This window comes from Mustela putorius, unplaced genomic scaffold, assembly GCF_011764305.1.
Source record: "Mustela putorius furo isolate JIRA1106 unplaced genomic scaffold, ASM1176430v1.1 tig00000196_pilon_pilon_pilon, whole genome shotgun sequence".
Classification (NCBI taxonomy): domain Eukaryota; kingdom Metazoa; phylum Chordata; class Mammalia; order Carnivora; family Mustelidae; genus Mustela; species Mustela putorius.
The window spans coordinates 1,236,557-1,259,303 of record NW_025421310.1 but is presented as its reverse complement, the minus strand read 5'-3'; the positions used below and the strand labels follow the sequence as shown (position 1 = coordinate 1,259,303).

Sequence of the window (22,747 nt, the reverse complement as noted above, 5' to 3'; positions counted from 1 at the left end):
CCCATTTTACAGATGACGTGTTAAGAAGCAGAGTCTCTTGTCCGAGGTCACAGAGGTGTAAATGGCAAAGCGGGAATCAGAGGCAGATTTTTTAATTAAACATGATTCTTCAAGCACACTGCCTTCCCATTTAAAGAGTGAGGAAACTGAGTCCTGCAGAGCTTCAGCGACTGGCTCAAGATCTGTAAGCTCGTAAGCGGCAAAATTCTGGGCCTTTTCCCGTGGCTTTTCCTGGGTGGCCCGAAGGTCTGGAGGTAGGAGAGAAGAGAGGAACTATGATGGGCTGTGGTTCCCAAGGTCCAGAGAACTACCCCCAACCTTCACCCTCCCTCCCCAACTTAGGACCTATCAAGAATGCTTGTTAAAAGCCAGAGTCCCCCCCTTATTCTGAGTACAGGTGATTTTGCTGTAACCGATATATGCGTTCCTGAAAAATCGGAGTTCTACAAAACAGTGCGCAATATATAACAAGGGTTTATAGGAAAAATAGAACTAGGAACAGATTGTTCAAAACGAACGCAACTTTATAATCAGAGCTACGAAACCAATGAGAAACCAGTAGAAATACTAGCACAGTTAAATTTCCACGGACATTCACACTTAGGAGCGCCTTCAGTCTCTTCTTTGCAATCTTTAAAAGCTGGGGCTTGTGCTTCCTTCTCAGAGATGCTGGTCTGGAGGTAATAATTTCTAATGGAGACCATTTCCATCAAAATTAAAAATCTGATTGAAGGTGTTGTCTCCCATTAATCTGTCATTTTGATATGAGAGAATATCATTGTAGTTTCTTCATCTGCATTCACAGCTTGGCCACATACCATAACATTGCAGCAAGCATTATGGTCTTTAAACCACCAAAAGGAGCCACGGTGTATCTAAAGGAAGAGCCTTCTGCAGATTTGCAGCTTTTTGTGTGTAAAGATCCTCTTTGATCACTAGGCTTCCCCTTTAACTGTGAGAAAGCTTTCCCCTGATTGCTTCAAAATATTAACTTCCAGGACAAAATTGCCTATTAACCAACATGCTTGTGTTATGCTGACATTGTTACTCTGTTTACCTTGTGGGTTGATTCAAATCAGAGAGAGGCAGATGGGCAGCAGAACAAGTGGTTTCCAAGTAGCTGTCTAGACTTGGGTGAGGAAGGGGAGCCTCCTTGATTCTAAGCCTGGGGGTTCCTGCAGGGGAATGGGGAGTGAGATGGACCTTGTCAATTCCACAACAAATACCTTGGATTTTCATTGAGCTTGTAATGAATAAATTACTAATTTGGGGGAGAATTTATGATTTGTGATATTGAGTCTTCTGTCTTGGACACAGGTATAATTTTCTCCTGGGATATTTTATGCATGCGTTCTCTGGTTCACTCCCTGGGACTTTACTGTTTTTACTTTTTATTTATGACTTGGGTTTTTTTCTTCTTATCAGTTACAACTGTTGTGCTTTTATTGCTAATGTTCTTCTGGCTACGTTGTTGAACTCACTCTTACTTGTTTTAATTCTCCATACTCTCCTGGCTAGATGATCCTCTTGTGGTAACAAAATGACAGCTTAATATTTCCACCTTTATAACTCTTTGCTCTCCCCTTCCCGTTTGGCTAGGAATTCCAATGCAATGTTACCGATAGTGGTGATAATGAACAATCCTTATCTTGTGCCAGGCTTTTTAAAAAATATATTTTTATATTTTTTAAAAGACTTTTATTTATTTATTTGACACACGCACAGAGAGATATCACAAGTAGACAGAGAGACAGGCAGAGAGGGGCAGGGAAGCAGTCTCCCTGCAGAGCAGAGAGCCCAATGTGGGGCTCAATCCCAGGACCCTGGGATCATGATCTGAGCCCAAGGCAGAGGCTTAACTAATGCACTGAGCCACCCAGTCGCCCCACTGTGCCAGACTTTTAATACTATTTCATTTAGGGTTGTTTTGCGTTTGTTTTCAGAATGGAATTGGCCCGTGTTTTTCTTTCTTGCCCTGTCCTTGCCCAGTTTTGACAGTAGGGAAATGCTAGCCCTGTTCTATGATTTGGGGGAACCGTCTACCTTATTCTGCAATCTGGAATGGTTGTGGTTCAGTGGAGTTATCTACTCTTTGAGCATTTGGTGGAATTTGACTGAAAGGTCATCCACGCATGGTACCTTTCTGGTAGTTCTTTGTCATTTCAACTTCTTCTGTGGGTATTGGTTTATTCAGATTCATTACTTTCTCCTGGAATAAATTTTTGTGATTTATATTTGCCTACAACAATCTCTGTTTTATCTAGGATTTCAGATTCATTTATGCATGTTATTTTTATACTTTATACATGTTATATTTTATGATTTATTTGCATCTGAAGTTGTATTTCCTTTGGTTTTCCTGGTACTTACTTGTTCCTTCTCTTCTTTTTCTGCAAAGTTGTCCAACATTTTATAGTTCTATCAGTGTTAAAAAAACAAACCAGGGGCGCCTGGGTGGCTCAGTGGGTTCTCTGCTCTCTGCTCAGCAGGGAGCCTGCTTCCTCCTCTCTCTCTGCCTGCCTCTCTGCCTACTTGTGATCTCTGTCTGTCAAATAAATAAATAGAATATTAATAAAACCAAACAAACCAGATTTTGTTTACTGATGATCTCTCCTACTTATTTTTGGGGAGGGATTTTATTTTATTTATTTCTGCTTTGTTGATTCATTCTCCACATTTCTCCCCCGCATTTAGTTATTCTGTGTACTCCAGGTCTTTTTTTTTTTTTTTAAGATTTTATTTATTTATTTGACAGAGAGAGAAATCACAAGTAAGCAGAGAAACAGCAGAGAGAGAGGGGGAAGCGAGCTCCCCGCTGAGCAGAGAGCCTGATGCGGGGCTTGATCCCAGGACCCTGAGATCATGACCCTCATGATCTGATTCGAAGGCAGAGGCTTAAACCAGTGAGCCACCCAGGCCTCCTCCAGGTTTTGATATGTGGTACTGATGAAGTTCTAGAACATAGGTGAGGTTCGGTGGGGTGAGGTCCGGAGCCAATAACCAAGAAAGAATTCTTGAGACATTTTTGGTGCAAAATGGTGTTTTTTTTTTTTAATTTTTTATAAACATTTAATATATTTTTATCCCCAGGGTACAGGTCTGTGAATCGCCAGGTTTACACACTTCACAGCACTCACCATAGCACATACTCTCCCCAACAAAATGGTGGTTTATTAAAGCACAAGGACAGGACCTGTGGGCAGAAAGAGCTGCTGCCCTGCTATCCTGAGTCGTTGCTGATTATATACACGGGAGTTGGGTAGGTGAGGACAAGGGGGTGTTCAGAAGGGCTGTTACGGTAAAGAAGACTGTCAGGATACTGGAGCCCTATTTATTGTAAAGCCAAAGCTGTTTTTCCCTCTAACAAGCACTAACGTGAAGACAATTGGGAGTTTCCTGGTGGAATATCACATTCCTCCTATCAAACATCCTTGTCAGTGAGTTTTAGGTTTGGAAGAAATTTAACTTTATTTACATTTCCTTCTGCCTCAGCCTCCTTCAGTTTTATGGAGGGGAGGGTGACATTAGGGCTTGAGGAACTGAGTTACTTATCTCTGGAAGTTGGGCTATTGATAAGATAGCTTCTTTGTTGTAAATCAGTAGGATATTATTTGTAGACCGAGGGAGACTCCTGTCCTGCAGGACTGTGATCTCTGCAAGTTAACTATTTGTTTTTCTTTTAGGGCAGCCAGGGGTGCCTGAGGAATGTCACACATATTACCCAGGGGAGCGGGTGGACAGGGGGTGCAAGGTGCCAGCTTTTGCTTTGTTCTCAGCCAGCCTCCTGCTCCCTCATCAGTACCATTCTTTGTCATTCGGTTCCCCAAAAATGTAATGTCGATTAACCCCCAAATTACTTAGAAATGTATTTTTTATTATCTATGTACCTGGATTTTTCCTTGATCATCTTTTTGTAGTTGATTGCTGGTTTTATTCAATGAACATGTTCTGAATGATACAAATTCTTAGGAGTGTGTTGAGATTTCCCTTTGGACCTAGTATGTGGGTTTTTTGTTTTGTTTTGGAAGTTTCTCTATGGAGGTTTAAAAAAATTTTTTTTTTAAATGGTGTTTTTTTTTTTTTAAAGATTTTATTTATTTATTTGACAGACAGAGATCACAAGTAGGCAGAGAGGGGGGCAGAGAGAGAGAGAGAGAGAGGGAAGCAGGCTTCCTGCGGAGCAGAGAGCCCAATGCGGGGCTCGATCCCAGGACCCTGAGATCATGACCCAAGCCGAAGGCAGCAGCCCAAACCACTGAGCCACCCAGGCGCCCCCCAAAAAAATTTTTTTAAAAGATTTTATTTATTTATTTGACAGAGGGAGACACAGAGAGAGAGGGAACACAAGCAGGAGAAGTGGGAGAGGGAGAAGCAGGCTTCCCACTGAGCAGAGAGCCAGATGTCGGGACTTGATCCCAGGACCCTGAGATCATGACCTGAGCTGAAGGCAGACGCTTATTGATTGAGCCACCCATGCGCCCCCTATTTTTTAAAGGATGTGCATTCTGATTGTTGGGATCAGAGATCTGACCATTCGGGTTTATTAATTCTCTATATCTTATCTGCTACACCCTTACCTTTTTTTTCCCGTTTGATTTGTTACCTTCTGGAAGGTATAATAAACTCTCCCACTTTTAGTGAGGATATGTCCACTTCTCCATTTAGCTGCCTCAGTTTTTGCTTTATGTATTTTGAAGTTATGTTGTTGGTGAATGAGGATTTATGCTACTAACATGATATCAGTGAATTATTCCTTTCATCATTATGAAATATCCTTTGTTGTTTTTCCTTATGATTTTTGCTTGTATTGCTTCCTTTTCTTTCTTTCTTTTTTTTAAAGATTTTATTTATTTGACACAGAGAGAGAGAGAGAGAGACAGCAAGAGAGGGAACACAAGCAGGGGGAATGGGAGAGGAAGAAGCAGGCTTCCTGCTGAGCAGATTGCCCAATTTGGGGCTCGATCCCAGGACTCTGGGATCATGACCTGTGCCGAAGGCAGATGTTTAACGAATGAGCCACCCAGGTGCCCCTATCATTTTTTTTTTTTTTTTAGTCTGTGAAGGCAACCATGTGAGTTTCCTCCTTTATTCCATAATATAGTGCATTACATTGTTAACTTTCCAATGTTTACTAAAACCTACTTGGGAGCCTGGGTGGCTCAGTGGGTTAAGCCGCTGCCTTTGGCTCAGGTCATGATCTCAGGGTCCTGGGATCGAGGCCCGCATCGGGCTCTCTGCTCAGCAGGGAGCCTGCTTCCCTCTCTCTCTCTCTGCCTGCCTCTCTCTCTACTTGTGATCTCTCTCTGTCAAATAAATAAATAAAATCTTAAAAAAAAAAACCTACTCAATGCCATTTTATTTTCAGTACATTATTTGTATTTGCTTATCTAATATCTTATCTAGGAATTGTATATGCATTTATTTATTTAAAAAAAATTTTTTTTAAAGATTTTATTTATTTACTTGACACAAAGAGAGAGAGATCACAAGTAGGCAGAGAGGCAGGCAGAGAAAGGGAGAAGCAGACTCCCCGCTGAGCAGGGAGCTGGATGTGGGGCTTGATCCCAGGACCCTAAGACCGTGACCCAAGCCGAAGGCAGAGGCTTTAACCCACTGAGCCACCCAGGCGTCCCTGCATTTTTTTTTATAAGATTTTATTTATTTATTTGACAGACGGATCACAAGTGGCAGAGAGGCAGGCAGAGAGAGAGAGGAGGAAGAAGGCTCCCTGCTGAGCAGAGAGCCAGACGTGGGACTTGATCCCAGGACCCCAGGATCATGACCTGAGCCAAGGGCAGAGGCTTTGACCCACTGAGCCACCCGGCACCCCTGTATATGCATTTAGAAAGTAAAATGGGCCTCTAATATTCTTTTCCCAGATTGTCCTTATTTGGTTGAGGAATCAAGGATATACCACCAACTTCACAAAATGAATTTCTTTCCTCCCCGAGGCCCCAGTAATAATTTGTATATGGTAGGTGTTATTTGTTCTTTGAAAGTTTGGTAGAACCCTCCTGGTAAACATTCTGGGGCTTCTTTCAATTAAAATTTCCAGTTCTTGGGGTGCCTGGATGGCTCGGTGGGTTAAACCTCTGCCTTCAGCGCAGGTCATGATCTCAGGGTCCTGGAATCGAGCCCCGCATTGGGCTCTCTGCTCAGTGGGGAGCCTGCTTCCTCCTCCTCTCTTTCTCTCTGCCTGCCTCTCCACCTACTTGAGATTGAAATAAATAATATCTTTAAAAAAAATTTTCCAGTTCTTTCATGGTTGTTAGTCTATCCAAAAGTTACTGTTTCTTCTTGTTTCAGTATTGGCATTTTCTCTTCTTATAGGAATCCATCCATCTTGTCAACATTTTAAAATGTATTGGTTTAGGGGTGCCTGACTGTCTCAGTCAGTTAAGTGTCTGAGTCTTGATTTTGGCTTAGGTCATGATCTCAGGATTGTGAAATCAAGCTCTGCATTGAGCTCCACGCTGACTGTGAAGCCTGCTTAAGATTTTCTCTCTCTCTCTCTGCCCTTCCCTGCCCCCAATAGTGCATTCTCTCTTTAAAAAAATGCACTGGTTAATAGAGTTAGAATGTTTATTTTATTATTCTAAAAATATTTATATCTATAGTTCTTTCTTCCTTTTCACTAAGAATTACATTTTTATTTGGCATCTCTCCATCAGTTTTGCCTGAAGCATTTCAAATAGCCAAAATTTGTGGTATTTATTTATTTATTTTTTATTTATTTATTTTTAAAGATTTTATTTACTTGACAGACAGAGATCACAAGTAGGCAGAGAGGCAGGCAGAGAGAGAGGAAGGGAAGCAGGCTCCCCGCTGAGCAGAGAGCCCCATGCGGGGCTCGATACCAGGACCCTGGGACCATGACCCGAGCCGAAGGCAGAGCCTTTAACCCACTGAGCCACCCAGGCACCCCAAATTTGTGGTTTTTAAAAAAGATTTTATTTATTTATTTGACAGAGAGAGAGATCACAAGTAGGCAGAGAGACAGGCAGAGAGAGAAGAGGAAGCAGGCTCCCCGCTGAGCAGAGAGCCCAATGCTGGGCTCGATCCCAAGACCCTGAGATCAGAGGTTTTAACCCACTGAGCCACCCAGGCGCCCCTCATATATAATTTCTTAAGCTAAGCCTTTCTTCACTTGTTTTCAGTCTTCTTTGATAAAAATGTTGAAAGCTAGAATTACCCCTCAGACATTGCTATTGGTCATGCTTTTGTTGCCATCCAGTTATAAGGATTTCTTTCTTTAATGTTTTATTTTTTAAACTCGAGAGTTATTTATATTATATTATTTAAGTTTTGGGGGCATTTATAGTTTTGATTTTTAGAGCTGTCCACACTAGAGTTTGGACTGAGGTATAACAAAGAAAGCCCAGAACAGAATGCCTCTGAGACATTTATTTCACAAAAAAGTCCCAGATCCGGTAGGTGGCCCCACACCCAGAGATCATAGGTCCCGCCTTTCATCTTGCTCTGCTCTGAGCATTAACCTGACTCGCATGGCTGTAGCCATCCCCCTGCCACCACATTCACATCCTAGCGTCTGAGAAGCCAGAACTTGGAAGTATGGAGCCATTAGCTTCCTTTTAAGGGCATGACCCGGAAGACGTCCACCTTCCTTCTGCTCCTATCCATTTGGCCAGGATATAGTCCTATGGCTCCAGAAGGCAAAGTGCATCAAGTGAGGTTTGGTCAGAAAAACAGAAATTGAGCCAGTAATGTGAACAATCTACAAGCCAAGGAGAGAGGCCTCAGCAAAAACCAAGTCTGCGGACGCGTCCATCTTGGATGCTTCAGAGCTGTGAGAAAGTTCATTTCTGTTGTTGTCTGAGCCGCTGGGTCTGTGGTACTTGGTTACGGTAAACTAACATTGTCTATCGTGCTATAATCTCAGACACAGCCTTTGCCCTGGAAGGAGGAACTAGGTCTTGACATGGAAGCCTTTCCAAAGCTGTTTGCATCGCACCCATAGTCCCGCCTGGTTAGGCAGCCCGATTTAACAAGCCCAGGCCTGGGATGTGTCTCATGGAGGCATCAGGATGTTCCTTTCTTCAGAGTGTCATTCACGTCCTTCTGCTCAGGAAAGAATCTGAGGACAGGCAACATCTTGGCGAGGCTCTGGACTCTTCCAGCTGCCTTGGCTAGGAGGACCTGTGGGATGCACTGGGAAGGACTGGGGGAGAGGTGAGAACAGCAGGGGTGAGGATGAGGGAAGAGAGAAAGAAGCGCTTCCTCCGTCATGGAACCAGATTTCTTTCAATGGGTGGGAGGAAGACACTTTATGAGGTTAGAAACATAGGGAGATGCAGGAAGGGAGCGGTGTATGATGGGTTTGGGACTAAGGGATCCAGACGTAGCTCAGGTCTCCTAGCCTCTTCTGCCTCCCTTGATTATGTCAGGAGGCTAATTTCCTCATAGCTAATTGCATCTATTAACCTTGATTATGTCCTTCCCTCAGTCTCTATGTATGACAAATTCACTGTGTCACTGAAAAAATATTTACTGAGTATGAGCACAGTAATGCTATGTAGCAATGGCGCAGACAGCCTCTGCCTTCATGCTGCTCCAGTCTGGGTGGGCAGGCGGGGCACTGAGCAAGCACCACAGGGAGTGTTGAGTATCTCACAGGGGCAGTAGGGGTGCTGCAGGAGCACTTACAGAGAAGGAATACTGGATCTGAAGATCTCAGTGAGGAAGTTAAGACCTGAGAGATGAAGAGGGGTGTGTAGAGAGAGTTCCAGGCAAAGAGAACTGTGTTATGAAATTCCTGAAGCATTCAAGTGTCAGCATATGACACAGAAGAAGCCCAGGTCCTGGACTGTGGAGTGACCAGGACAGTGGCAGGGCCTGAGGCAGCAGGTGGGGTCCTGCTGGGAAGAGCTTTCTAGGAAAAGGTAAGGATTTTGGACATTCCCAGAAGGTCAGTGGGAAACTATGGAAGGATTTAGGCAGCGTGACTGACTCTGCCGTTTGTTGGGTAGATGATGTATGAATCGTAGACCAAGCTGCTGTGATAGTTGTTCACGCAAGAAATGATGGTGGCTTGGAGGAAGATAGTTGTGGTGGGGATGGAGAGAAGTGACAGAGAATCTCGGGAACATTCTAAAGGATCTGATAGGGGGTGAAGGAGAAGGAAGAGCCAAGTGTGACTCTCAGATTTCTTAGAAGACCGTGAAGAGCTGGAAGACAAGAGGGTTTAGACATCACTCCATGAGGTCTGTCAAGGGGAAGCAGTATTAAAAAAAAAAAAAATAGGAGCATGGGGGCGCAGGGTGGCTCAGTTGTTTAAGCATCTAACTTTGGCTCAGGTCATGATCTCAAAGTCTTAGAATCAAGCCCCAGGTCAGCTGCCTGCTTGGTGGCAAGTCTGCTTCTCCCTCTGTCCCTCCCCCCTGGCTCATGCATACATGCATGTGCTTTCTCTCTTTCTCTCAAGTAAATAAATAAAATCTTAAAAAAATAAGAGTGGAGAAGGATTAATAATATCTGGAAACACCATTGGGGTGCCAATACGATAGCACATTGTTTATGATATTTGCGGCCTCTTCTGAAGCTCAGCTGATAGCTGGCTTGGCCATATGACTCACTTTAGCCCATGAAATTTGAACGCAAGTGACATGCATCTTTTCTGAGTGGACACTTCAAAAGCCGGTTCATGGCACTCCGTGTGTCTTTTCTATCTTCCAGGGGATTCAGAGGCTGCCTGTGAATGAAGACACTGGGTCCATGGACGAAGGCATGGAGCAGACCCCAGCCACCCCACACTGGATGAGGGAACACGAGTGAGTTTCTGCTTTTATGTATGTGAGAACCACTGGGGTTTGGGCTCATTTGTTTCTGGGGCATATATGCTGACCACCCCTCTCATCCTCTAGACCATGAGTTGTTTGGTGAGTCGGGAGTGTGAAGAACCTTCAGTTAGGATTGTAGGGCTATATCCAGGGATGGATCTGGTTTTCATTAGGGCAAAAGTTGGAGAGAATATTCAGGGAGTGGTTTGTAGGGCTCACTGTGGAAGAGTTTGGGAAGGATGGAGGGAGGCAGGAGATGGGCAGGGCCAAAGACAATGCAAAGAACAATGGAGAATGGAGAGGGAACCCAGGACAATAAAGGGAAGTGTATTGGGGGAATTCCCAAGGAAAACAAAGATGAGAACCATGATGAATTTGGTTATGACAAATGGGAAGGCAATGGGCTCTGAGGCTTAGAAGCACATAGTGCTGCAAAAGCAGCGCCTTGATCCCCACCCCACCCCCAGTCCCATGGGGAGACTCAACTGGCCTGAGCTGTTCATCACTCTACCCTGAACGTCAGCTATCTATGGGGTGAATGAATTAATGAAACGTATGGATCCATGCTGTTGGTCAAACCTCTCCCATTAGCAAAGAATGCCTCTCAGCAGTCTGCAAACCAAGGTTGACTGAGGGCAAGTTACCCAACCTCTCTGACCTTGATTTCCCTAGCTCTAACATGGGATAATAATAGTCATCCAAATCATGGGGCTGTTCTTAGAAGTAAATGAGATGCTGGACAGCCATCCAGATTTTGGTATTTGTTTCATCCTAATTTTCATAATGCCATCTCTGCTGGTGCCCAGTACAGACAAATATGTCACTCCCCTCCACGAGAATGCCACCCATTCCCTCCCCCCACCAATCTTTCTGCCCCCAGCCTTAGCAGAGAAGAAAGTCACTTGTCCAAAGACCCTCTAGGCAGATTGAAGACCCAAACTAGGGGTTTCCCTACTATCCTTGAATAAGTCACCACAGTCTAAGAGGCTTACAACAACACACATTTATCATCTTCTGGTTCGAAAAGTCAGAAATCTGAACTGCGTCTCCCTGGGCTAAAACCAAGGGTCACAGGGCTGCACCCCTTCTGGAAACTTGAGGGGAGAATCCATTTCCTTGCCTTTTCTAGCTTCTGGAGGCCACCTGTATTCCTCGGCTCATGGTCCCTTCCTCCATCCTCAGAGCTAGGCACTACATCCGCATCCCCTTCTGACCCTCCTGCTTCCTTCTTTCACTTGTAAGGACCCCTGTACTTACATTGGATCTACTTGGATAATCCAAGATAATCTTCTCAACTCAAAATCCTTAATGCTTCATCGCATCTGCAAGGTTCCTTTTGCCAGGAAAGATAATACATTGACAGGCTCCAGGGATTAGGACATGGGCATTTTTGGTGCCCGTGATTTTGCCAACACAGAGGGCAAGTTGGAAATTGGCTCTCAGGCTTTAGAGACTCTTTGCATCCCTCCTACTCTCCCCAGCTGGGTGAAGATCTCATCTTTCTTTCCTTCCCTTTCCCATTTATTTCTGGCCATACAGTTCATTAAAAAAATATTTTACTTATTTATTTGAGAGAGAGAGAAAAAGAGAGAAAGAGAGAGCACAAGCAGGGGGAGAGGCAGAGATAGAGAATCTCAAGCAGACTTCGCACTGAGCATGGGGCCCGATGCGGGGCTTGATCCCACAACCCATGAGATCACAACATGAGCTGAAACCGAGAGCCAGACGCTTATCCCACTGAGCCACGTAGGTGCCCCTACAGCTCATTTTAAAACAGATATCATCAGCTAGATGATATCAGCTAGATATCATCCCCCAGTCCTTAAGAATGGTGGTCCAGATGAAGGACCGCCTTTGATTCTGTCCACTGGGATGAGCTAGATCAAACATAGTCTCTGGGTGGACCCTAGTCTGGGAGAGCACAGTCCAAGAGAAATTGAGTGTGAACCACCAATGTGAGTCACATATGTAATTTCAAAATTTCTAGGAGTCTCATAAAAAGAAAGGTTAAAAAAATGGTCTTAATTTTAATAAGATACTTTTTATTTAACCAAATATAATGAAATACTATTTCAGATGCATCCAATATAAAAATTATTAATGAAATAGTTTATATTAAGCCTTTGACATGTGGTGTGTATTTTATACTTTAGCACATTTCATTTCAGACTGGCCAGCTGTGCCAGTGGCTACCATGTTGGATGGTACGGGCCTAGAACAAAAGCTTGTGAGGGCCCGGGGCCTAGAACAGTCCCTGGCACAATAGGCCTTCAGATCTGTGGAAAGCAGGAGTTAAAGGCTTAGATTCTGTTCTGTAGCCCTCAATAGCTGACCCACGGAAGGAAGGAAGCCTAAAGAGGTAGGTTCCTTGTATCTAATCTGCATAACCCTTCCCAGGCATTTACTCTTCAGGCCATTTGTGTCTGCTCATTCCCACTGGGTCTACTCTTACCTGGACAACCTTGAAAAATGCACTGTTGAGCCGCATTTAGTGCTTAGTCCTACCTAGAAGGTAAAGGACAGAAAGGGAATGCTCCATGGAACCAATTCCTTGGGGACCTCAGTGGGTGGATAGGTCAAGAAGAATGTCCCCAACCATATCTTACTCAAGGCCCTTGTGACCTGGTTCCGGTCCCTTCTCAGCTCCTGCCTATCACCTTGTTAGAGATTGAACCATGTCCACCCCCTCCCCCCAAATCTGTGTGTGGATGTACTAACCCCCCAATGTGACCAAATATGGAGATGGGAACTTTTGGGGGGGGTCATTAAAGTTAAATGAGGCCATGAGAGTGGAGTTTTAATCCCATGGGACTGGTGGTGTCCTTGAAAGAAGAGGAAGAGACACCAAGGACACACACACACCCAGAAAAGTTCATGTGAGGACACAGGGAAGCCACTCTGAAGCCTCAAGAGAAACCAGCCCCGCTGACACCTTGATCTTGGACTTGCAGCCTCTAGAACTGTGGGACAGTAAATTTCTATTGTCTAAGCCCCCCGATCTGTGGTGTTCTGTTGTGGCAACCAGCATCAGTCAACTAATAATACAAGCTGCTGCTCTCCTGTCTTCAGCGCTGCTCTCGAGCCACACACTGGTCCCTCAGCAAGTTAAACACACGGTCGCCGCTTCACTCAGCAATTCCATTGTGAAGGAAACGCCCAAGAGAACTGAACAGATGTTCACACAAGAACCTGTACACGAACGTTCACAGCAGCTCCTTGTAGTGGTCAGAAGGTGGAAACGGGCGCCTGGGTCAGTAAAGCGTCCAATGCTTGATCTCGGCTCAGCTCATGATCTCAGGGTCATGAGATCGAGCTCCATGTCAGGCTCCACGTCCAGCATAAGATTCTCTCTCTCCCTCTGCCCCTTCCGCCTCTGCTCTCTCTCTAAAAAAAGAAAGTGAAAACAACCCAAATGTTCAACTGATGAATGGATAAACAAAATGTGGTATGAAATGAAATATTCAGCCACAAAAAAGAATGAAGTTCTGAGACAGGTCATCAGGTGGCTGAATCTGAACAAAACTACGCTTGCTGAACGAAATTAGACATACAGGGGCGCCTGGGTGGCTCAGTGGGTTGAGCCTCTGCCTTCGGCTCAGGTCATGGTCTCGGGGTCCTGGGATCGAGCCCCACATCAAGCTCTCTGCTCAGCAGGGAGCTTGCTTCCTCCTCTCTGCCTACCTATGATCTCTCTCTCTGTCAAATAAACAAAAGTAAAAAAAAAATTTTTTAAATATTAAAAAAGAAAAATAAATTAGATATACAAGGACAAATACTGTTATCACCCTATTTACATGAGGCAGATCGGTAGAGACAGAAAGTGGATTTGTGGCTGCCACGGTTGAGGGAAGAGGGGAATGCGGAGTCATGGCTCATGGGAATGGGGTTTCTTTTTGGGGTGATGAAAATATTCTGGTCATGGACACAACACGTTGAGAATGTGCTGAAAACCACTGACTTATGCCTTGAAAATGCTGAATTTAATGGCAGGCGAGAAGCATCTCAGTTTTAAGAACCACAGGCTGCCATATTGGATTTCCATCCACTCCTTGATTCTGCTGTATCATGTCCCCTCTGAGACTGCACGTGCAGTTCATTTTACTCAGAGAAAAAGGCAGGGCGCCTGGGTGGCTTAGTGGGTTAAGCCTCTGCCTTTGGCTCAGGTCATGATCTGAGGGTCCTGGGATGGAGTCCTGCATCAGGCTCTCTGCTCAGCAGGGAGCCTGCTTCCCTCTCTCTCTCTCTGCCTGCCTCTCTGCCTACTTGTGATCTCTCTCTGTCAAATAAATGAATAAAAAAAATCTTAAAAAAGAAAAAAAGGCTTCACTGACACCTCCTTTTCCCCCCTACTGGTTAAAATTCAGGCTCTGTAGTGTCCAGGAAGAGAGAGCTTTGCTGTTGAAAGTTGTCGTTATTGTCTGTATTGACGTTAAGATACTTCCACAGATTCTGAGGTGCAGAGCTGGGGTTGAGGATGGGCAGGGTGAGGGTGGGGTGGGGTGGGGAGGGGAATTGTTTTCATTATAAACCCTATGCAGATACATTTATTATTCTATTTTATTCATTTTTATTATATATTTTTAAAAGATTTTATTTGGAAGTAATCTCCATACCCAACGTGGGGCTTGAACCCACAACCCTGAGATCAGGAGTCACACGCTCTTCCAACTGAGGCAGCCAGGTGCCCCTATATATTTTTTTTTAATTTTGTATTGCCAAGATGATTATTAAAAATCTGAAGAAAAAAAAAGCCACCTGGGATCGAGTGATGGCTATGTGGGTGTTGTGTTTGGATCTACACTGCACATGGGCCCTAATCACAGGGCCACACTCCAGAAGTGGCTATTACCAGGTTTTAATGAGCTCTCTCTCCAGGCAACATAGAGGGAATTCGAATTGGCATAACAGGTGTTAAAATGGCTTTCACTTCAGTAAGATGAGCCAAAGTCAACATGCACATTGGACAGAACACTAAGGAGGCTCGAGTTCTATGAATCCAGTCGGCTCTGTAGCCTTGGAGTTTTCTGACCCTGTGACCCCTGGTATGGGGTTGCTGCCTCCCGAGGGTGAGGAGATTGGCAGACCTATGGCTACCTTAGGGTTTCATCGGTTTCCAGGGAACCTTTCATACAACAAAAGTGCCTCAAGGGGTGGAACCTGGACCTCACCCATAGTTCAGAGGAGGTTGTCTGGCTGTTGTATTGTGGGTCTGCTCCTCAGTGTTTACACAATGACAGCTCCGACCAGCCCTTGCCTTGACAAGACATACTCCCTAGCACTCTCAATGACGGGATGACCGACGTCTCTCATAACCGTGAATGGCCAAGCAGGCTGTGAGGGATGAATGGGACCTTCTCCCCACCCAGTCCAGCCCCCCAGTACCTCAGCATGTGAAAGAGAGGTCTTTACAGAGCTATCACGTTAGAATGAGGTCATTTGGGTGGCCTGAACCCCATAAGGCTGGTGTCCTTATAAAATGAAGAGATTTGAATGCAGGCATGCTGGAAGGAAGAGGGTGTGAAGAGGCAGGTAGAAGATTCTGGAACAGATCCTTCCCTCTCAGCCCTCAGAAGGAAGTAGCCCTCGGGGCACCTCGATTTGGAGCCTGTAGCTTCCAGAACTGTGAGGCAACACGTTTCTGTTGTGTAAGCCTCCCAGGCTATGGTCCTTTGTTACAACAGCCCCAGAAAATTAATACACAGGCTTAAATGCATTTGTAGCAAGGTGACATCCACCAACTGTCATTCTAGGCCACCTCCAAAGGCACCAGCCGAACCACGGCCACAGTGTGGTACCTGCTGCACTGCAGGGGCAGAGCCCTGCTGTCATGCAGCCTTGCGGCCACCTGCTCACTGCCCTGGGGAGTTGGCTGGAAACCCAGAGGGGCGACTCTGCCTTGCTGCTCCTTTGAGCAACATTTGCTGTTATAAAACCCGAGGCCAGCACTTGACCCCACTTAATTAGCTCTTTCCCATGTGGTGTGACCCCAAGACCCAGACTCATCACAGCAAGAGTCAGAGAGATGGAGGGTGGTGTGTCTGAGCGGCTCTTACCTGGGTCTTTCTTTTGGAGAAATATCCCGCCCCGGGGGAGATATGAGAAGCAGCCAAGCTAGCTGGTCAGCAGGGTGCATTCTGAAGGGGGAGACTGAGATGCTCCAGAGCAGCTAGGAGACAGAAGGAGTCTAAAGTGAGGGATTTACCAAGCAAGAGCTTGCTGTAGGCCAGATCTCTGTTAATCACTGAACATATTACTGGTTTCAGCTCTTAAAAGTATGACGTGAGTGCTGTTGACCATATTTCAAAGAAAATAGCTCCAACAGTGAACATTTAAATTCTATCTAAAGTCTCAAGCTCTGTGGCACGTGGGTTAAGTGTCTGCCTTCGACTCAGGTCATGATCCCAGGGTCCGGGTATCGAGTCCTGCACTGGGCTCCCTGCTCAGCGGGGAGTCTGCTTCTCCCCCTCCCTCTGCTTCTCTGCCCTGCTTGTGCTCTCTCTCTCTCTCTCTCTCTCTCAAATAAATGAAATCTTTAAAAAAGTCTTGAACCATATGCTCTGGACCTAATACGCATCATCTCATGAAATTGTCACTGTAAGGGATGAGATAGGAGTCATTACCCTCCCTGTTCTGTGGGAAAGGAAGACAGGCCCAGGGCAGTTGGATCCTTGCACCAGGCCACAGGTCGGGCACTGCTGGGCAGGGTGCCCACTCATACCCCCTGCACTCTACCTTCCAGTCCGCTGAGACTCAGGTAACCACAACTTGCTCGAGGTGGAGACCAAAACCCGCAGTTACAGCCTCAAAGGAGGATCGGCATAGTGGGAAGACAGTCATGCTGTTATAATCTTGTGCAATGGACGAAGGTTCCAAATCCTGTGGGACCCCATACGGAACCTCGAGTTTGCCTTGAAAATCCTCACAATGGATTTATGTTGGAGAAAAACCAAACAGGACTGGTCAGAAATCACTTGTTTAAAAAATAATAATAAAGTATTGCTGTAGAAAGAGAGAAGAAAAGCAAAACCACTCTTAACCGCATAAACATACAAAGAGTCTAATTCCTACCCTTTGAGTTTAAGAACAAGCTTAGTAGAGGCACCTGGCTAGCTCAGTGAGAAAAGCATGCAACTCTTGATCTTGGGGTTGTAAGTTCGAGCCCCATCTCAGGTGGAGAGACTACTAAAAAAGGAACAATGAGCTTAGTAAACTGCTGTTGAATCTTTTATGTCATCAGATAGGCTTTTATAAACCATCTCTGATTTTCCAAACCAACTATTGCTTTTCATCTATGGAATTCATTTGAAAGTGTTTGGAGCCTTGAAAAGACTTCAGGTATAAATATCTTTAACAGGAAAGAAAAACTAGCACGTTTCATTAGCACTGGGAGCCTTCTTCTCTTTTTTCTCCTTGGGTGTTAGAAGCTCGGGAACAGTAAATAACTGTGGAATTCAAAAATACATTTGCTTTGAGATTTTCTCTGGCCTTCAAATCCAGCTAACCCTTCATCGATTGAAAACTAACTTCCATTCTTAAAGGGGAAGCACATCTTCTGATCCGATTTTTTTTCTAAAAAGGGGGTTTATGTGTTCTTAACCCAGATGTGGGAATAGTCTATTCGAAGCATTACACCTTGGGAATATGATTTGCTTTAGGAAATGAAGATTTATATATTTCTGGGACAGAAAGTTCAGGAAAGGGGACTAGGCTGTAAGTGCAAATAACTTTGTCTTTTGTTTTGGTTTCTTTTGATTTAAAAAAAATAATTTCAAAGAGCCTTTTATGTTGCATTAAAAAGCTGGAATTCAGGGCACCTGGGTGGCTCAGTCAGTTAGGCATCCAACTCTTCGTTGTTGTTGTTGTTGTTTTTTTAAGAATTTATTTATTTATTTGACAGACAGAGATCACAAGTAGGCAGAGAGGAGGAAGCAGGCTCCCCACTAAGCAGAAAGCCTGATGTGGGGCTTGATCCCAGGACACTGGGATCATGACTCAAGCCGAAGGCAGAGTCTTTAACCCACTGAGCCACCCAGGCGCCCCCAACCAACTCTTGGTTTTGGCTCAGGTCATGATCTCAGGGTCATGAGATGGAGTCCCTCATTGGGCTCCTTGTTCAGCTTGGAGTCTTTTTAAGACTCTCTCTCCTTCTGCCCTGTCCCCCTGCTCTCTCTCTGTCTCTCTGTCTGTCTCTCTAAAATAAATAAATGAATCTTTAAATCATTGATCTTTGGGGATTAACACAACTTCTAGCCTCTCTTCTCTTCTTGGAGGTCAGTAGGAGCGAGGCTGAGAGTTCTGGGAAGTTGGTTCTCTAGCAAACAGTCCCCATCCCAGGGGGATTCTAAAAGTCACTGAATTAACTGAAGGAAGGTGTGGTTGAAGGGGGCTTGTTTTGAATAACCAAAGACATTCCTACCATTTTATCACTCTTACCGCTTAAGGAAATCCAAGGGTTTTAGGGACTCTGTGCCAGGAAGGGAGACAGAGACCAAACATATACTTCTCGGGGCACCTGGGTGGCTCAGTGGGTTAAAGCCTCTGCCTTCAGCTCAGGTCATGATCCCAGGGTCCTGGGATCAAGCCCCGCATTGGGATCTCTGCTCCGTGGAGAGCCTGCTTCCTTCCCTCTCTCTGCCTCTCTGCCTACTTGTGATCTGTCAAATAAATAAATAAAATATATATATATATATATATATATATATATATATATATATATATATACTTCTCACTCGAAATCACAAAGTCATGGGCTGCTATTGAAAGGTTTTTAGCTAGAGTCTGAAATGATAGGTTTTACCTATGTATAAAGTGCCCTTGACGGAGCCTCGGGGATGGACTGCTGAGGCCCAAATACCATGAGAAGTGAGTATCAGTGATGCAGCTCTTCTCCCTCAGCTCCAAACCCATCCTCCTCTGCTCTGCGTTGTGATGCCGAGCTGGGAAACCACATTCCTGCTTTGCCAGATGGCTCTCTGTGAGATCCTGGCAGTAGGGTTTGCTAGACTGCAGAAGTCGGGTGATTAACTCGTTCCGCTTGGCTCAGGATTTCTCCCAGCTTCAGCGCTCAAAGTTCTGCACGCCCGCCCCCTGGGAACCCCTTTCCCGGGATGGTGGGACACCCTATACGCAGAAGGAAATTGCCTGCTGTTCCTGAGCGTGTTTCCCCAGCCACGCTTCCTCCTGTGCCAGCACCCCAATTCAGTCTGTAGTTTGCAAGATCAAGTTTATCACAAACATCAGCACCAGCCCGAGGGGACCCGCTCTTTAGCATCTCTGTCCCTCCCTCCCATCCCTAGGGGGCGCTAGCTGCTTGCTGCTGCTGCTACTTCTATGGTCTCTTGGGGCTGGGGCTGTCAGAGCGTGGTCCCCACGCCCGACCAGCAAGCCGGGTCAGCAGCCCCCACCCCCCGAGACTTGTGAGACACTCAGTTTCAGGCCCTCACCGCCCAGCCCCATCAGAGATTCAGACAAAGGCCCAGCAGTCTGTGTTTTAACAAGGGGGTCCTCCAGGCTATTCGGCTGATGTTTAAGAACCTCTTAGAGTTCTCTTTGTACCCTCTCAATTGCCTACATAACAATATTACACCAAGCTGGCAATTCCTTATGTTATATCCCACGTGTACTGCCTTTGGCTCAGGTCATGGTCTTGGGTCCTGGGATCAAGTCCCACCTTGGTCTCCCGCCCAGTTGGGTGTCTGCTTCTCCCTCTGTCCCAACCCTGCTTGTGGTCTCTCTCTCTCTCAAATAAGTAAATTTTTTTTTTTTTTAAGTAATCTCGACACCCATTATGGGGCTTGAACTCAAGAACCTGAAATCAAGAGTCCCATGCTCCACTGACTGAGCCAGCGAGGTGCCCCTCAGTGCAGTTTTTAATTTGTGGTTTTAAAAATTTATGAGTGAGGTAGACCATATTTTTATATCTGTAGGGGACATTGGCATTTCCTTACATGGTGAGCTTTCTATTCATATATCCTACCCATTTACAAAAGTTTTCTGGGTTCCCCCCCCCTTTTTTTTTTAAACAATTCTATTTATTTATTTGAGAGTCATAGCGAGAGAGAGCAGGAGCTGGGTGGAAAGAAGGAGAAGCAAGCTTCTTGCTGAGCACGGAGCCCAAAGTGGGGCTCTTTCTCAGGACCCGGGAGTCATGACCTGATCTGAAGGCAGACACTTAATGGACTGAGCCACCCAGGTGCCCCCTCCCTTCCATTTTTTTTTTTTTTTAATTTATCTGACAGAGAGAGACACAGCAAGAGAGGGAATACAGCAGAGGAGTGGGAGAGGGAGAAGCAGGCTTCCTGCTGAGCAGGGAGCCTGATGCGGGGCTTGATCCCAGGACCCTGGGATCAGGACCTGAGCTGAAAGCAGACACTTAATGACTGAGCCACCCAGGCGCCCCCTCCCCTCAATTTTTAGATGCCTTTTTTGTATTTTAGGGATATGAACTCTTTGCGATACAAGTTGAAAGTATTTTTTCTCGTTTTGTCCCCTGTACTCTTTAGCTCATGTAGGATGGGTTTACGATTTGAAGTTGGGAAAGGTTTCCTTTTGTTCGGCCATTTAACAAGATTCTCCTTTCTTGCTTCTGTTGTCAAATTTTTGGAAATTCTGATGAATAGTTTGGAAAATTTACCCAGCTCCTGCAAGGTTGGGAGACTCCGCAGTGTTTTCTTGTATTATTTGAGGGTTGTATTTTTTCACTTAGATCTTTGATGCACTTTGAATTTAACGTGATATCCAGGGCGAGGAGTGGATCTCAGCTTTTTCTCTTGGTTGTGTAGTTGCTCCCACACTAGTAAGTTAAAAAACTTCCCTGAAGTCCCTTCCTGAATTAAAAACTATTATAGTATTATAAGCATACGCAATTGGTTCTATTTCTGGATTTTATAATTTTCCCTTGATCTGTATGCTTATTCACACGCCAATAATACGTTTTATATTGGTTTTAATATCTTGTAGAGCTACTCCCTGGGTTTTTCCTTCTCCTCCTTCCTCTTTTTCAGTTTTTCCTCCTATCTTTGCATGCTGTACTCCCAAATGAATCTCATAATCAGGTTGTTTGTGTCTAAGGAGAAACCCTGATGACATTTTTATTAGGATTGTGATACATTTGTAAACTAACTCCGAGGCAATTGACCTGTTTGGAATGTTGGCGGCAGCTCTGTTTCCATGCTTGGAGTCCTAGCGCCACCTGGTGGCCACTGTTCACAACAGCAATATTTTCTCTTAAAAAGTCACTGAAAGCAATAAACATTTATAATCACACACACTTTCTGTGGATCAGGTACAGGGGAGGCTTCGATGAATGGTTCTGGCTTGAAGATCTGACAGTGAAGACGTTTTATAGGGCTGCAAGTCATAAGAAGGCTTGACTGAGACTAGGGGATCCCCTTCTAAGATGGAGCCTTCACACTTGGGGAAGACTGTGCTGGTTGCTGGTAGGTCTCCCTTCTTCAGCACATGGCTTTCTCCATACTGTGCATCTGGCCCCCCAAAGCCGGTGGACCCTGAGAGAGGGAGGCAAAGCTACAATGCTAGATAATTTTAGATCTGGAGGAAAGTTGCAGATAATACAGGGAATTCTGCTGTGTCTCCTCACCCGACGTTGACATTACAGTACAAGGATCAAAACCAGGAGATTAGCATCGGCTCCCATATTGTTAACTAAACTACCCACCTGGTTTGGGTTTTAATAATCTTTCCACTGATGTCCTTTTTTGTTCTAGGATCGAACCCTTTTTTGTCACATCTCCCTGGCGGTTCCTCTGTATTTCCTTGCCTTTCATGACCTTGACGCTTTTGAAGAATACAGCTGTTTTATAGAATGTCCCTCAAGTTGGGTTTGCTATTTTTCACAGTTGGACTGAATTAGGCGTTTTTGCCAAGAATACCATGGGAATGATGTTTTGTCCTTCTCAGTGCATCATATCTGGATTATATCCGGGGCTTCCTAATGTCCGTGTGTCCTGTTAGGGGCGATGTTGACTTTGACTTGGTTATAGTGCTGTCTGCTGTGCTTTCCACTATAAAGGTATGGTTTTTCCCTTTGTAATTAATAAGTATGTTAAGGGAGATACTTTGAGACTGTACAAGTCTGGTTCCCTCAAACTTTTGCCTACTAATTTTAACACCTATCAGTGGGTCTTGTCTGCAACAGTTATTATCCAGTTATGTGCCTAATAGAGATTTTTTGTGTCATTTTTTCCTTCTACATTTATGAACTTGAATTCTGTTGAGAGAAAGAGCCCTTTCCCCCATTTACCTGTTTACCAGATCCTTTCCTTAGATCAGTATGGACTCACGGATATTTGTTCTTTCTGTGGATTAACACCTGCTATTGACTTTGTAATTTTTGATGGTCATCAGGATATGAAATGTCATGCTATTGGGGCTTTAGTCAGAATCTTTCTTTTCTTTTCCTATTTTTAAAGGATTTTTTTTTAATTTATTCATTTAAGAGAGACAGAGAGAGCACAAGTGGGTGGAAGGGCGGAGGGAGAGGGAAAAGCAGACTCTCCGCTGAGCAGGGAGCCCAGCGTGGGGGGACTTGATCCCAGGACTCCATGATCACAACCCAAGCTGAAGGCAGACACTCAACAGACTGAGCCCCCCATGCACCCCTTTGTCAGACTCTTTCTTTTCTTTTTTTTTTTAATTTTTTTTTAAAGATTTTATTTATTTATTTGACAGAGTTCACAAGTAGGCAGAGACAGAGGAAGGGAAGCAGGCTCCCTGCTGAGCAGAGAGCCTGATATGGGGCTCGATCCCAGGACCCTAGGATCATGACCTGAGCCAGAGGCAGAGGCTTTAACCCACTAAGCCACCCAGATGCCCCCAGACTCTTTCTGAATACTGAATTCTAATGAGGTCAGACATCATCAATCTTTCCCGTTGTGGCCTTTAGGAAATGCTTATATTTGTTATTTTTATTTCGTTTCTCTAGGTTCGGA

General features: G+C 44.9%; 1 non-coding gene and 1 pseudogene across 1 annotated transcript; one reads left to right on the top strand and one right to left on the bottom strand.

Annotated features, from left to right (window-relative positions):
- Nucleotides 1-22,747, top strand: part of LOC101688753 — a 37,199-nt pseudogene that overhangs the window by 699 nt on the left and 13,753 nt on the right.
- Nucleotides 14,408-14,480, bottom strand: TRNAR-CCU. The gene has a single exon. It is a non-coding gene; the product is annotated as a tRNA-Arg (tRNA).